This window comes from Kogia breviceps, chromosome 17 (assembly GCF_026419965.1).
Source record: "Kogia breviceps isolate mKogBre1 chromosome 17, mKogBre1 haplotype 1, whole genome shotgun sequence".
Classification (NCBI taxonomy): Eukaryota; Metazoa; Chordata; class Mammalia; order Artiodactyla; family Physeteridae; genus Kogia; species Kogia breviceps.
The window spans coordinates 58,857,718-58,874,445 of NC_081326.1; the positions used below are offsets into that span (position 1 = coordinate 58,857,718).

General features: G+C 42.6%; 1 protein-coding gene across 11 annotated transcripts in view; it reads left to right on the plus strand.

The window, feature by feature from the left end:
• Positions 1-16,728, plus strand: part of COLEC10 (collectin subfamily member 10) — a 432,701-nt gene that overhangs the window by 164,577 nt on the left and 251,396 nt on the right. The window contains exon 1 of one of the 11 annotated variants that reach the window (XM_067017925.1): positions 1,163-1,205. The exons of the other annotated variants lie outside the window; for them this stretch is intronic. The gene's annotated coding sequence lies outside the window, so the exon portion shown is untranslated. Of the gene's footprint in view, positions 1-1,162; positions 1,206-16,728 lie in introns of those variants that run through there. 11 annotated transcript variants of the gene reach the window in all.

Below are 16,728 nucleotides of genomic sequence, written 5' to 3' on the forward strand. Positions count from 1 at the left end.
TTATGTGAATTACATCTCAATAAAAATGAATGTGCTAACTCCAGAAAGCAAAATAAAACAAACGTGAAAACCCACATCTATGGTGGTATTCCAAAGAAGCACAGTATCTCTCAATTTCTCCCTGGAAGGGGCATGACCGCATGCTTTTGCAGCTGCTGCTTGAGAGTCTGGCTTTCAGTCAGCCTGCATCAGAGGCTGAATGTGATCCTCCCCTTTAGGATACCGAAGGGTCTTGTCACACTCTCTCAACTACTGGGAATCACTAAAAACAATGAAGACAGCTTGGACAGTCACAAAGTTTTGAGAGACAGCCAGGAGCTCAGCTGAGCTGATTGAAGTGTTTCATCTCCCACATGAGACCAGTCAATCAAGACGGGGAGAGATGGCTGTTTTATCTAATACACAGAAATAAACACATTCAGTCCTGAGTTTGTTTCAGCTTAATCCCCCAGGAATTTAACCAACCTATTAAGACCACAAGAGTTAGAAACAGAAATCTTTTCATGCTGTCAATATCATCTGTGGATGTATCCTTGGTACTGATTTATGCAGACCTGAGCAATGGACACCGATAAATTATAAGAATTCCATTGCGCTTCCATTGGGATGCAGCCTTAAACCAACCCAACCGCACTCCTGGACCAGACCCTTAGCTCTAGTAATACAGGAACCATGTCTGTTTTGTTCAGTGATATTGCTCTATCGTGCATTTCATCGCTGGCCACATAAGAGATGATCAAAATACTGGTCAAATGAATGTGAACCAAATAAAGGAGGAGAAAGTGGCTCTATAATTCATGATTCATCGCAGCTTTTAAAATTTACAGTGCCAACTTAATCATCACCTTAGTCTCTAATCAAGGCTTTTTAAAATTTATTTTTAGTTTTTAGTTTTCTTCAGTAATGTGATAAAGGGAAAACAGGAAAAACAAGGTAGGACTGAAGGAAATAAGTGTGGATTTCTCTCCCTTCTAACACAGAATAGTATTCCTCTTGCATTCCTAACAGATTAAAGTCTTTGAGGAAATGAGGAAAGCCAAGATCATTTAACTTTAATTTGGTCAGTGGGGACTTTGGCAAATGAAGACATATACATTTGGTCCCTTAACCAATTGTTGAGCAGCTGGTGACATACCTGTTTGTTCATTCTTCTTTCAAACAGGTGTTTGATTTTTTTTTAGAGGCAATCTCAGTAACAGACGCAGGTAAGATACAAAAAATGTTTACCTTGCTGATTGAAGTATTTGTCTTTAAACATTGAAACTGAAGTTTTTCTATATCGGGAATGTTCTTTTTGAAAGCTCTATTTTGTTAAACTTCCACAAGGAAAAATATTGTCAGTTTTTATCACGTCTGTCTTCTTAATTCACTTAACTGTATGAAATCTGTATTTTTCACTGCTAATCTGAGTGTTTATTTTTAAGATCTAATTTCAGTTTTTTTAAATAATACATTTATAATTCTACTTCTTGACTTATCAACTTTAGGTACTATCTATTGATTCCCTAGTGTGAAAGATGAGAATGTAAATTCATGTAGAACTTGGATTTAAATTGTAGCTAAGTACAACATTTTAAAAACAGTTGAAAAGGAAACTATAAACAAGATGAAAAGACAGCCCTCAGAATGGGAGAAAATATTTGCAAACGAAGTAACTGACAAAGGATTAATCTCCAAAATATACAAGCAGCTCATGCAGCTCAATATCAAAACAACAAAAAACCCAATCCAAAAATGGGCAGAAGACCTAAATAGACATTTCTCCAAAGAAGATATACAGATTGCCAACAAACACATGAAAGGATGCTCAACATCACTAATCATTAGAGAAATGCAAATCAAAACTACAGTGCGATATCACCTCACACCAGTCAGAATGGCCATCATCAAAAAATCTACAAACAGTAAATCCTGGAGAGGGTGTGGAGAAAAGGGAACCATCTTGCACTGTTGGTGGGAATGTAAATTGATACAACCACTATGGAGAACAGTATGGAGGTTTCTTAAAAAACTAAAACTAGAACTACCATATGACCCAGCAATCCCACTACTGGGCATATACCCTGAGAAAACCATAATTCAAAAAGAGTCATGTACCAAAATGTTCACTGAAGCTCTATTTAAAATAGCCAGGACATGGAAGCAACCTAAGTGTCCATCGACAGATGAATGGATAAAGAAGATGTAGCACATATATACAATGGAATATTACTCAGCCATAAAAGGAAACGAAATTGAGTTATTTGCAGTGAGCTGGATGGACCTAAGTCTGTCATACTGAGTGAAGTAAGTCAGAAAGAGAAAAACAAATACTGTATGCTAACACATATATATGGAGTCTAAAAAAAACCAAAAATGGTTATGAAGAACCTAGAGGCAGGACAGGAATAAAGACGCAGATGTAGCGAATGGACTTGAGGACACGGGGAGAGGGAAGGGTAAGCTGGGACGAAGTGAGAGAGTGGCAGGGACATATATACACTACCAAATATAAAATAGATAGCTAGTGGGAAGCAGCCACATAGCACAGGGAGATCAGCTCAGTGCTTTGTGACCACCTAGAGGGGTGGGATAGGGAGGGAGGGAGGGAGGCGCAAGAGGGAGGAGAAATGGAGATAAATGTATATGTATAGCTGATTCACTTTGTTACACAGCAGAAACTAACACACCATTGTAAAGCAATTATACTCCAATAAAGATGTTAAAAAAAATTAAAACATAGCTGAATATAAAATCTTTCTTTTAGCTTTATTGCTATTTTTCTGGTTATAGAAGTCACACACACTATAGTAAACGTTTCGGTTTCCTGCCCAGATCTCTTTTATTGGATCATTGCACCTATCCTCCAGCTGCTGTGACTGCTGGCTGCTAATGACTGATGCCCTGATCACCTGGTTATCCCCACACCAAACACTCTGGCGGGTCTTCCATGCAGTGACTGACATTGCCTCAGACCAAGGGACCAGCTGTATGGGAAAGTAGGTGTGACTGTGGTTACATAACCATGGGATCACTGGTCCTACCACATAACTCAGGATCCAGCTGCCGCTAACCTGATTGAGTGGTGTTTAGACAATTGAAGCAGCAGCTGGGCTGCCAGCATGATGATAACACCATCCTTCCAGTAAATATATTAAAATAATGGATATTACAAGGTTTTGATAGGTAATAAACATGGGAGCAGAGCTAGGAGGTAGAAATAGGAGTGATCTCATTCATTATCATTCTCAGTGTCCCACTAGGGCAATCTGTGTTTCTGTCCTAGCAACTTTAGGCTCGGTGGGTCTCAGAGAACAGACAGTTCCACAGGGGCACAGCAAGAGTCCCACTAAACATACAGCTGTGGCTGCCACTGGTCACATTACAATTTTTAAGGCACCAGGAGTCACCATAAAGGCCAGGCTATTGACCCTGATCGTTTTGGGGAAATAAGCCTGCTGCTTCATAGAAAGGGGCAGGAAGAAATATGTTTGGCAGTTAGATGAGCCACTGGGACATCAACAAGTACTCTCATGGTACTTTTAACTGTGAATAAGGAGAATAACTTTGGCCTGATAAGGACATTCCAAGGAGGGAATCAGGCTCTTTGGGAATAGGTCAGACCACCAGGCAAGACACCCGTACCACCAGAAGAACTGTCAGACGAAGAGGAGATATAATATGGATGGTGGATCAAGGAGATGATGAGTATCCGTTATGGTCTTGGAATCAACTGCACAGGGGGGGCATGTAGTTCCCATGTGACCAATCAGAATTCTGGGGAAGCTGTGCCTCGGCAGACTGAATTTAGTATGAGAAAGCAAAAGGTTCTGAGCAGTGCCAAGTATAGACTGCAGAAGATATTGCTGGTGTCCCACTCAGATCTCCTTTTCATGATGGTACATTCGTGCCGCAGTTGCCATGCGGGTTAACTCCTCATAGCTCACAGCTGCTTCCCTCTTCAGAGAAATGCCCTCAGTTCGTGGGAGCTACCTTGCGCAGGAATTTATATACACTACTAGAAGGGGCTCAAAGGGCTGGGATCCTTACATCAAGGGAAGGCTTACTCTGTGTTGCGAATCATGCTCCAAAGCTCCCCACGGGATGAGAATGAGGACATTCCAGCTTGGCTTCTTTCTCTTTCCTATTCTGCTTCCTTCCAAAGTTCGTTCTAGGAGCTCTCTCTCAAAAGTATTTGCATAAAAATCCCTGTGACAAGACATGTATCAAAAGAAGGTATATGTTCACTGCAAAAATTCAGCAATACAGAAAAATATTTTTAAGTAATCCATAATTCTGCCTTATAATATTTAGCACTGATGATGGTTTATATGCTTTCATGCTTCTGTATTTATTGAAGCTCATATAAAGTGGAATCATATTGTGAGGTATGTTTGTGTGCACGCCTCCATACATGCATGTAGTGTGTGTTTTTGTGTGTTCATATACAGGCATATCCTATGTGGTGGATGTCTTTTTAAATCAATAAATAAAACGACATCATCCTTTCGTACATATTCTCCATACGTATATACAATTATTGAACCAATTTCCTGTTTGTCCTGATAATTAGCTGTATAAGTGCTATGATAAAAAATATTTATACATACATCTTTGCACACATCCAGTTATTTTCCTGGGATACATTTTTGGAAGTGCAACTGTTAGGTTAAAATGCACATAATTTAAGAATTTTATTTCCTTCTGGCAAATGGCTTCCAATGAGCTTTGTATGAGACTGACAGTTCCCCCACAGCTTTGCCAACACCTGGGCAGTGACAATTTAGTGCTGGATAACCCTAGGATTAGAAGCTTAAGATTAGAACTGACAATTTAGAGCAGAAGTTTTAAAATGGCCAATTGAATAGACTATTGAAATTATTAAACAATATTTCAAATGCATGCTTCAAATACAAAAAAACTGCACAAAACTATTAAGTGCTTACAGGTTTAGTGCTTAAAATAACTCCATTGAATTTTTATAACTTCAAGAGGAACGTTTTTTACTATCCAGTATAACAGTGAACAAACCATCTGTGAAACAGACTAACTTGCTTATAATATTTATACAACAAACACATGAAGACAATTTGGTCCGCCTGACCCATAATCTCTGGTTTGTCTATGTAGCCCACCATCTCCCACAAGTTATCTTGAGCCTCAAAATATTACAGTATAAAAATAAAGTCAACAAAGAAAAAGATTTGATGAATGTTAATTAGGAGGCTGCTAATATCAGAAATATTAAAGGAAAACATCCCTATGTGTTTCCCATATGACCTGTTAAACCTTTCCCTGTATTACCTGTTACCCTTTTCCCTAAAGGTAATCCATGCTTTAGTGGGTGCTCACAGTAAAGTATAAAAATGCAGACCCTAAATAGATAAGGTCAAAAGGATATCACTCCTGATGTGACTTTAGACTAGCGCGGAGGGGCAGAGATTTCTTTTTCTTTCTTTTTTCTTTTTCTTTTGTTTTTCCCCCACCCCAGTGGAAATTAAAAGAGGCTTCCTGTGGCCTTCACATGCCAGGGAAGAAATCCAGATGAGGGAGCTGAAAATTGATAACGAGGCTGACTGCAGGGTGTCAACAAAGAGCAGAGTTTGGGGACTTTGGGGCTTAGGTAAGCCTAGCAGTGGGGTGGGCAGCCGAGATGGGGGGCTACTCTATTGAGGAAAGGGGTCAACTACATGAAATCCAAAGAATCTATATCAACATCACTATCAGTATTTCTAAGACACTCACCTAAGTTGCCTTTTTCATCTTGTCCTGCTGCAGCCAATCAGGGGAGGGGATGAAGAACTGCCCTGTTAGCAGATGTAGAGCCTTGTTACTTTTCTAAATTGACTGATAAATCATTTGATGGCACTGAATTTGCTGAAAGCAATGTAGCTGTAGTTGCAGTAATAAGGAATATGTGTGAGTGGGTGCAGTAAAGTGGAACATGCCCAATAACAAACTATTTCACTTACAGAAATAGTTTCACTACTAAACAGTAAGTCTTGTCTACCCCCCTAACTTTAAAATATCTGATTGGTTCCAGGGGCAATACTAAATTTAGTAAAAGTGAAGTAATTTCATGTTATTTTATGCAGGACGTTGAAGTACAGGAGATGGGGGGAGGAGTAATGGAAGACGCAAGTTGAATTTTGGTTATGCGACGTGAATTTTCTTTAAGAATTGGCTGTATGATTCAAATGCTAGCTTGAAAGTGTTCTTTTTGCAACATTTTAATCAGTGTAACAATTGCTCTATTGTAATAGATGCTTTGTGGGGGGAATAACAGGGACCCCAGATCTTATAGCTGGGATTGAGACAGAATTTTATTGACCCATCACCTAAAAACCATAACTTTACCCACAATCCAAAATTTGAAGAAAGACAGGAAGTTTCACAACCTCCCACTCCACAGCACACTCAAAATTTGATTCTATTCATAGATGAGGTAGAGAAATAGAGAGGAAGAGGTGCTATTTATGGAATCCTAACAAGGAGAGGATTCCTGCCTGAAGAGAGGCAGTTTGGTTTAGCAAATTTACAGACAAGTTGGAACATGTAATATTGTGGGTCATCTAAAGACTATGCAACTCGTCCAATTCATGTGATAAGTTATGAGAAAGTGTATTTATTTCCATGCATTTTTACAGGTGTGGTTGACTGTAACATTTGGATGTGAGAGATGTTCATTTTTCTTTAATCAAATGAATTCTAGGCCCAAATTCTTATTCATCAGGGCAAAAAGAGATTCCATGTCATTATTTTGGAGGAGAGGAGGAACAGGTGAGAGATGAGTAGAGGGTATTTTCTATCTTTGGATGATATACTAATCTAAAAGAAGTACAGCTAGCTGAGAAATGGGTTAAAGGCCAGGTCTTTATTTCAGGGGGCCTCGTACAAGGGGAAATCATCATTGCTGACCTCCTACACAGTGGGCAAAATGAAGCAAACCCTCTGCTCTTGGTACTTAAGGGGCTTAATATTCCATTGAGGAAAATGAGACTTACATACATGTGACTAGATAATATAAAAGTAATTAATTGAATAACCCCAAATATAAGGGCGTTGGGGGTACAGAAGGTAACTGCCTTCTAGATGGGCTGGTTCGATTGGCCTGGGCAAGACAGGTCTATGGTATGTGGTGGAAAGGTTAACGTTAGTTTTTAAGACAGGATGATGTGATATGTTATTTGTTCCCATGAAGCGAATGAGAGGCACTTTTCCCCTTGCCTAGGCCAAGAATGCAGACACACTTTCCTGTTCTAACGGAGACTTTGGCCTCCGTCCAGGAAACAGAGCTTTCCAGACCTCCAGAAGCAATTAACTCCCCTTTTCACTCTTGTATTCTTTTTTTTTTTTAACATCTTTATTGGAGTATAATTGCTTTACAATGGTGTGTTAGTTTCTGCTGTATAACAAAGTGAATCGGCTATACATATACATATATCCCCATATCCCCTCCCTCTTGCGTTTCCCTCCCTCCCTCCCTATCCCACCCCTCTAGGTGGTCACAAAGCACTGAGCTGATCTCCCTGTGCTATGTGGCTGCTTCCCACTAGCTATCTATTTTATATTTGGTAGTGTATATATGTCCATGCCACTCTCTCACTTCGTCCCAGCTTACCCTTCCCTCTCCCCGTGTCCTCAAGTCCACTCTCTACATTTGCGTCTTTATTCCTGTCCTGCCCCTAGGTTCTTCATAACCATTTTTGGTTTTTTTTTAGATTCCATATATATGTGTTATCATACGGTATTTGTTTTTCTCTTTCTGACGTACTTCTCTCTGTATGACAGACTCTAGGTCCATCCACCTCACTACAAATAACTCAATTTTGTTTCTTTTATGGCTGAGTAATATTCCATCTTTTGTTAGGGATGTGCAGGCTCATTGAACGAGAGAGAAGGGAGGCCGGACTTGGAGGGTATCATGCTGAGTGAAATAAGTCAGACAGAGAAAGACAAATACTGTTCACTTATACATGGAATCTAAAAAATACAGCAAACTATGGTGGGAATGGAAATTGATACAGCCACTATGGAGAACAGTATGGAGGTTCCTTAAAAAACTACAAATAGAACTACCATACGACCCCGCAATCCCACTACTAGGCATATACCCTGAGAAAACCATAATTCAAAAAGAGTCATGTACCAAAATGTTTATTGCAGCTCTATTTACGATAGCCAGGACATGGAAGCAACCTAAGTGTCCATCGACAGATGAATGGATAAAGAAGATGTGGCACATATATACAATGGAATATTACTTAGCCATAAAAAGAAATGAAACTGAGTTATTTGTAATGAGGTGGATAGACCTGGAGTCTGTCATACAGAGTGAAGTAAATCAGAAGAAGAAAAACAAATACTGTATGCTAACACATATATATGGAATCTAAGGGAAAAAATATCATGAAGAGACTAGGGGTAGGATGGGAATAAAACACAGACCTACTAGAGCATGGACTTGAGGATATGGGGAGGGGGAAGGGTGGGCTGTGTCGAAGTGAGAGAGTGGCAGGGACATATATACACTACCAAATGTAAATTAGATAGCTAGTGGGAAGCAGCCCCATAGCACAGGGAGATCACCTCTGTGCTTTGTGACCACCTAGAGGGGTGGGATAGGGAGGGTGGGAGGGAGGGTGACGCAAGAGGGAAGAGATATGGGAACATATGTATATGTATAACTGATTCACTTTGATGTAAAGGAGAAACTAACACACTATTGTAAAACAGTTATACTCAGATAAAGATGTTAAAAAAAATACAGCAAACTAGTGGATGTAACAACAAAGAAGCAGACTCACAGATACGGAGAACAAACTAGTTGTCACCAATGGGGAGAGGGAAGGGGGGAGGGGCAATATAGGGTAGGGGATTAAGAGGTACAAACTATTAGGTATAAAATAAGCTACAAGGATATATTGTAGAACACAGGGAATATAGCCAGTATAGTTTACAATAACTATAAATGGAGTGTAACCTTTAAAACTTGTGAATCACCATATTGTACACCTGTAACTTATATAATATTGTACATCAACTATACTTCGATTTAAAAAAAAAAAAGGAAAGACCCAGGGACAGATGGAGTTAACTCCTCAAGACCAGATAGCTATGGGGGTTTTGAACTGAAGGCCTTGAGCCTTGCTGCGTTTTGTGCAGTGTGCTAGACGAGGGACAACTACAGATGCTGTGGAGGTGACTCTGAGTCCTTGAAGGCAACAGTGAGGGTTGGTTAAGACAACTGTTAGGAAGTGCACCTCTGATCTTGTCTTTCTTCCCCAGTGCTAGTCCCTGACTGGGCAGGTGTCAGAAACAGCACATCTGAACTTGTACTTGAAACGTGACATAGGGCTGGAAAATGGGAAGACCAGAGCCCCTCATCTCTTACACCTTTCCAGGCAGCTTCTACAATGGGGAGTGGACTATTATCGCTGACAAAGAAGCAAGGAGAAAGTCCTGTGCACATCCTACTTAACCATAATTTTACTACTTTCTTCCCAGCCAGTTTCAGAGGAACCCAGAAGAGTTGGGGCTTGGATTCATACTCCTATGCTGCCAACAGTGACATGGGCATAGCCAAATGAGGTAGATCTGGATTTGAAAAAGGAGGGCAAAACGTATAAACGTTCTCAGAACAATAAAACAAGAGTCCATTTTATTTATTTATTTATATATATATATATATATATATTTTGTGTGTGTGTGTGTGGTACGCGGGCCTGTCACTGTTATGGCCTCTCGCGTTGCGGAGCACAGGCTCCGGACGCGCAGGCTCAGCGGCCATGGCTCACGGGCCCAGCCGCTCCGCGGCACATGGAATCTTCCCAGACCAGGGCACGAACCCCTGTCCCCTGCATTGGCAGGCTGACTCTCAACCACTGCGCCACCAGGGAAGCCCAAGAGTCCATTTTAAATGGTGCCTCTGGGGATTAGTCATAAAAGGCTTCAGAAATCCAGAGGATTGTAGACAAAAGTGGAGATTTCGAGGAGAGGGCATCTGGATTGTCCTCTTTCCATTTTCTTCAACAGCTGCCTCCATTTATAAATGGAAGACTGTAAAGAGGCAGGTGTCAGTGAGATAGTCAGGCAATAACTAGCTTATTCGCAATTGCAAGGCTCCGAAGAAAATTGCTGAAACCTAAGCTCTCCATACGTTCAGGTAAAACGTTTTTAGAATGAAATGGAAAATCAAAACTCTATTTGAAGAAACTAGCTTTGAGGATTGAAAGTAAAAGTGGACTAGCTATTTCTCAGAGCTAAAAGGATGGCTTACGCTTATGATGCTGTGACTGAGTCCAGGGCAATAAAGAGGATTTGATCTGATAGCCACAGCCCCAAGCGCTGTGGCTATACCTCAGTTTCCACTTTTATGCATACTAACCTCATTGGGCTCTAAGCTGAGAGAAAACCTAAGTCAGGATGAAAGAAGCACCTTTAACTGCATCTAATCTAACCCACTTCAGCTGAACATGTCTCTTTCTACCTTTTCCTAAATCTTGACACACTTAGAATCAACTGGATTCCTTCTAACTCTACAGTCCAGACCAATTAATCTCTGGCATTGGACCCAGGTATCAGGGCTAGGTAACTCCAAAGTGAGGCCATGGTTGAGACCAAATACTAATTCGTCCCATCTTTTGCCAATATCATCACTCATATCTTCTAGAATCCCAGCCCAGAATGTATACCAACTATTCAAATGATAATGTTTGCAGATTTCAGTATTATCTTTTTTTAATAATAAGAAAACAAAAAGACAGATTGAAAGATACAACATATTGGGAGTGGGTAAATGTGAACTTTGTACTTCCTGCTCAGTTTTGCTGTGAAACTAAAATTGCTCTAAAAAATAAAGTCTATTAAATACATGTCTTAAAATCTTGAAAACTGTGGTTGTCAGTTTGGGCTGCTATAACAGAAATACCATGAACTGGGTGGCTTGTAAACAGCAGAATTTTTTTCTCACAATTCTGGAGCCTGGGAAGTCTAAAATCAAGGCATTGGCAGATCTGGTGTCTGGTGACAGCCTGCTTCCTAGACAGCCTTTTTTTTTTCATGTAACCTCACATGGCAGGAGTGAGGGATCTCTCTGGAGTCTCTTTCATAAGGGCCATTCTTGAGGGCTCTGCCCTCATGACCTAATCACAGGGCCCACTTCCTAACACCATCACCTTGGCGATTAGGATTTCAACATACAAAATTTGGGGAGATATTCAGCCTATTGCATTCCATCCCTGCCTCCCCCAAATTCATATCCTTCTCACATGCAAAATACATTCAATAGCCCAGAAGCCTTAACTCCTTCCAGCATCAACTCAAAAGTTCAAAGTCTCATCTAAATATAATCGAAATCAGATATGGTTGAGACTTCAGGTAGACTCATCCTGAGACAGTTCCCCTCCAGCTGTGAGCCTGTGAAATCAAGTTATGTGCTTCCAAAGTACAGCGGTGGGACAGACACAGGACAGACATACCCATTCTAAAAGGTCAAAATAGGAAGAAAAGAGAGGAATGACAGATCCCAAGCAAGTCTGAAATCTTAAGCTGTGAGAATAATCTTCTTTGGCTTTATGTTCTGCTCAGCAGCTGTACTGGAGCAGAGGTCCTGCCTTCTGAACTGAGGTCTGGACCCCCCAGCTTTGCTCTGCAGGGCTTGGGCCCTCAAGGCTCCAAGTTGCCCTGCCCTCCCAGCTTTGGGGGGCCCCATACCCCTGGCTTTGCTGATACACCCGCCCACACCACAACTCTCAAGGGTTGGATGTATTCCTGTGCCTGTGGCTTTCAGGGCCCGGAATCGCACACTGGTGGTTCTACTTCTCTGGGGTCTGGGAGATGACCCTGCCTCCAGGATCTACTGGGCATCGCCCTGTGGCGGGGGGGGGAGTGCTCTCTGTGGCAGCCCCACCCCTACAGTGTTTTTCTGCCTGGATGGCACACCTGTGGCTCTGAGCAGCTCCATCCTTGCAAATCTAGGTTGAGGTAGCCATGGCCCCTGCTTCCCAGGTAACTGCACTCTGTGCGCCCGTGAGAAGGCAGTGCCACAAGTGTCTGCTGCCTGCGCCCTCCAGAGGGGTCACTGGCATGCCCTGTGCTGAGGTGGGAGCCGAGGAGGAGCCCCTGGCTGGAGTGTAGGGAGTGGAGCCTGTGTTGTGAGGCATCGACACCTGTAACAGTCAATCTAAGAAAGAAATGGAGAATTTTATTTGAGCCAAATTGAGGATTTGGGAATGATCCCTCAGAAAGCTCCAAAAACTGTTCTGCCTGTTAGAAGTCAAAGCGGTTATGTAAGTTTTTTGAGACAGAGGACTGTACATTAAATGACGTATTATTGACAGTTTACACAATCCAGATCTAAGCGTCCTCATGGCCCCTTACAAGATCAAGAAGGAATATTATCTTTAAGGGGTTGTCTTGTTGGTGCTAAGAGAATGGTTATGGTTTATGGCTGAGCAGGTGTTTCTGCTGATGGGGAAGTTTGGTCAATGCACAGTGCAGGTACACAATGCACAGTAGAGGGGAGAGAGGAGGCCAAATGGCAGAGAAACTTTTTATGTTTAAATTTTTATTGTCTTGCCATAAAATATTAATTTTATTTCACACAGGCCAAAGAGCATGGGGGTCCCTCAGGCACTGGTGGCCCTTCCTTTGAAATGGTTTTCATGAGCTTTGTATCACCTTGAGGAGAAGGGGGGGCCATTCTTCCACTGAACCATAGCTCCTGGCTTCTCTTTAGAGGACTGACTAAATCGCCTTATCAATTGGTCGTTTGGCCACACCCTGAAAGTTGTCTCTCAAATAGACCTTCTCAGTTTTACAGTATGGCTAGGCTGAGAATTATCTGTACCTTTATGTGTCATCTCCGTTCTGATAAACAATTCCATCTTTAAGTCGTCTCTCTCTTCCCCCATTTTACTATAAGCATTCAAGAGCAAACAGGCTGCTCCTTCCACATTTTCCTTAGATATTTCCTCAGCCAAATACCCAATTTTATTGCTCACTTGCTTCATTGTGGTAGTTCTGTGTTGCACAGAACGCTAGGACACAAACACAATTCAGTCAAGATTTTGTATAACTAGTTTGGCTTCTCCTTCAGTGCCCGATAACATGTTCCTCATTTCCATCCGAGACCACATCAGAATAGCCTTCACCATCCATATTTCTAGGGACATTCTGCTCTTACTGAGAAGACTGAGGCTTTCTCTACAGCTCTCCTCTTTTCTTTCGGGACGCTTACCAGAATTGCCCTATTGTCTATTCACGGCAATGTAGGCTTTTTCAAGCATGAATCTCAAAACACTTCCAGCCTCTGCTCATCACCCAGTGCCAAAACTGCTTCCACATTTTTAGGTATTTGTTATAGCAGCAGCTCACTCTCACTACCAATTTCTCTCTTAGTCAGTTCAGGCTGCTCTAACAGAAAGAGCATGACTACCCCTGGGACCTAATCACCTCCCCGAGGCTCCACCTCCTAATACCATCACATTCAGAGTTAGGATTCAAAATATGAATTTGGGGGCGGGGGGGAACATAACATTTAGTCCGTTGCAAGAACCAGAAACAAACCAAAAAAAGAAATAGAGATAGGAAGGTTTGCTGGTACTAATCTAACCTCAGTGTGTGATAAAGGTGCAGCTTAAAGGAAACCAGCCATATGTCTGCCAGCTCAGCTTAGTGGCACCTCCCTGTCCTTCTTGTTTTACCTGTAGTGTATTTACTTAGCCAGCTCAGATTAGTTCCATGTACTAGATTAACTCAGCTTCCCCAGAGCCCAACTGATTGTAGACTGATCCTTCAAACATCTCAAAACAGGGTTCTTCTCTCTTTTTAACATCGGTAACCCTGTCAAGGGTCACCCAATTAAGTCCCTCCTTCCTGTCTGAATCAGCTCCCAACCTTCATTTGCTGAGGCCAGATGACTTGCTTTCTTCCAGGCCAAAGGGCCAGATTGCCTCACCTGGAGCAGGTTAATAGCTCCACCCACTTTGGGGTACAGAGGTGCTCCAAAAGAATTCATTTCTGTTGCCTAGCTAATCTTGGGTGGCCTCGGCCTGCAGTGGCTTGAAGCAGGATTTTGGTTCCTGGCCAGAAATTGAAATCAGGCCGTGGCAGTGAGAGTGCTGAATCCTAGCCACGAGACCACGAGGGCCAGTGGCCAGTGACAAGGCCTCTGGCCCATCAGCTTTGTAGAAAAGAATTTCCACGAAGAGAAGGAAAGTAGTGAAACAAGTAAAGTGTTTATTAGGAGGAAAAAGAGTACGTGTGAATAGGCACACATGGGCGGGCTCAGAGAGAGTCCCACACTCCTGGCAGTTTGAATCACTTACATGGGGCATTTCTTCCAGGCTTCCTGTGGCCAGTCATCTTGCTTTGCCTGGTTCTGAGGCTGTATTTGGCTTATCTCAGGGTCCTTCCTGTATGCGTGCACATCTCTGAGGCAAGATGGATTCTAGCAAAGGCCTATGGGTAAGTTGACATCACCTACTATGGGGTGGTGCCCCCTTCCCTTTGTTACCCCCAAGGAGCTTTTCTGCACATATGTAGACGGGAAGGTCTCCTTGATGTCAAAAATGAAAAATGTGTGGTTTCTTTATCTTTTATCTGGGCAGAACTCATCTCCTCTCTGCCCCACCATTACTGTTATCTTAAAGGAAAGATAACACCTGAGGAAAAGTCCAGCTGTTTACCCTGTTCCTGTTGTTATTTCTGTCTGGAAGTGTAAACAGGATGCTGGCTGTAAGTGTCTAACCTGGAACCCATCTATCTCCTGCCTTATAGCCACAACAGGTATGATATGTGACAATGACAGCTGCTCAGAAAGGAACACGGCCCAGGTTTGGGAAATCACTGGAAGCTGTTTAAGGTATATGCTTTGCATATTCAACTCTGTGGCTGCCCCTGAATGAGAGAATATTTCAATATGGAAACTTGACTTTTGCATTTTTTTTCCTCTTTTGCTGCATTAGAAGGATGGAAAAAAAAATTTATCCTTACCTTCAGGGCAGGTTTAAACTTTAAGCTCTTCCCACCCTTAAGGAAAAGAGGAACCCAGATTTTTCAGTTGCTAATGATCCTGGCTTTGGATTTAATGAGCCATAAAGGTTTAATGTGGAAAAAACAATAGCAACAGAGGAGAACTGAAGACTGGGCAGGAAGAGGAGAGAGAAACTGCCTCTAGAGAAACTTGAAAAGAGAAAGGGCTTTTCAAACCCTGATTAAAATATGTCAAAGCATGGAAGGGAAGTAGACAATGAGTGGGCCAGGTTAGCGGAGGGGCTGGTCCCTGAAGCTTCACGGCACCCAGGAGACCCCATGATGAAGAGGGTTCATCCTTAGGTAAGGGTGGTAGGGTTGGTAAATAAACTCCTGCATCTATACCTTGCCAAGTGGTGATACAGCTGAATTAACCCCTGAGCTGGGCCCATGGTGTATGACACACAGGTTGGCTTTTCACGTTTATCGGTTCTTGGTAAACAGTAGTCTTTGGTGATTGGAAGTAAATGGAGGCCCAAACCTTCTACCCTCCAACGTCCCCCAACCTCCCAACGCCCTCACCCCCTCCCACCTCTCCTACCCGCTCCTACTTCCCCTACCCACCCCCCTACCCCAGCACTGCCAACCTCTTTACTCTCAAGTGTTTGTTATCATGAAAGCAAGACTTAAGAACAAGGCAGAAAAGCTTTGCACTTTGCATGAGGGATTTAATCCAAGATGGAAAAACAAGATCCTGATGGTAAAATAAGCCCCATCTTCTGGTCCATTTTTAGAGATAGGGTCTCTATTTAGAGATAGGGTCTCTATTTAGAGATAGGGTGTTTTGTTTTGTTTTGTCTGCGGTATGCGGGCCTCTCACTGCCGTGGCCTCTCCCATACACGCTCCGGACGCGCAGGCGGAGCACAGGCTCCGGACGCGCAGGCTCAGCGGCCATGCCTCACGCACGGGCCCAGCCACTCCGTGGCATGTGGGATCTTCCCGGATCGGGGCACGAACCCGTGTCCCCTGCATCGGCAGGCGGATTCTCAACCACTGTGCCGCCAGGGAAAACCGAGATAGGGTCTTTACTGAGGTAATTAAGTTAAAATGAGGCCTAACCCAAGGGCTTGTGTCCTTATAAGAAGAGATTAGGAGAAACAAAGAGACTTGAGCAGGGAAGTGAGGGCACAGGGAGAAGGCAGCCGTCTGCAAGCCAGGGAGAGAAGTCTCAGGAGAAACCAAACCTTTCTCCAAGCTCTAGGACTATAAGAAAATAAGTTTCTGTTGCTAGCCATCCTGTCTGTGGTATTTTGTTATGGCAGCCCTACCAAGCTAATATAATTTCAAATTTCTATAGGTAGCTTTTTCAACTTACAATGAGCTCTTTTGTCTTGAAGTGCATATGAAGTATGGGTCTTGTGGAAAGTACCAGATTACTCACAACCACCAGTCCTAATAGTTGCTGGGTACATCTTGCTGGGCCAGAATCCTTTTCTTTTGTGGTATCTGGGACCCTTCAAGGGGAAATAGTTCTTCTCTACCCATTCCTTTCCATGAGAAGGAATGTTCTGGTAAAAATTCCTTCTGTCTTAGGCTCCCTCATTCCCTTTATTTCTCCCCCTGTAGGAGAGTGGGTTATCTGACTGGTGAGTTTGGGAGGGGAAGTAGTTATGAGTATCTCAGCTTCTTCCTTCCTCATTGTCATGGAAGGCAGTCTGCCTTCAGAAAGCATGTGTTCTAGTCCATTACATTGGGGCAGCCCTCCTTGGAGA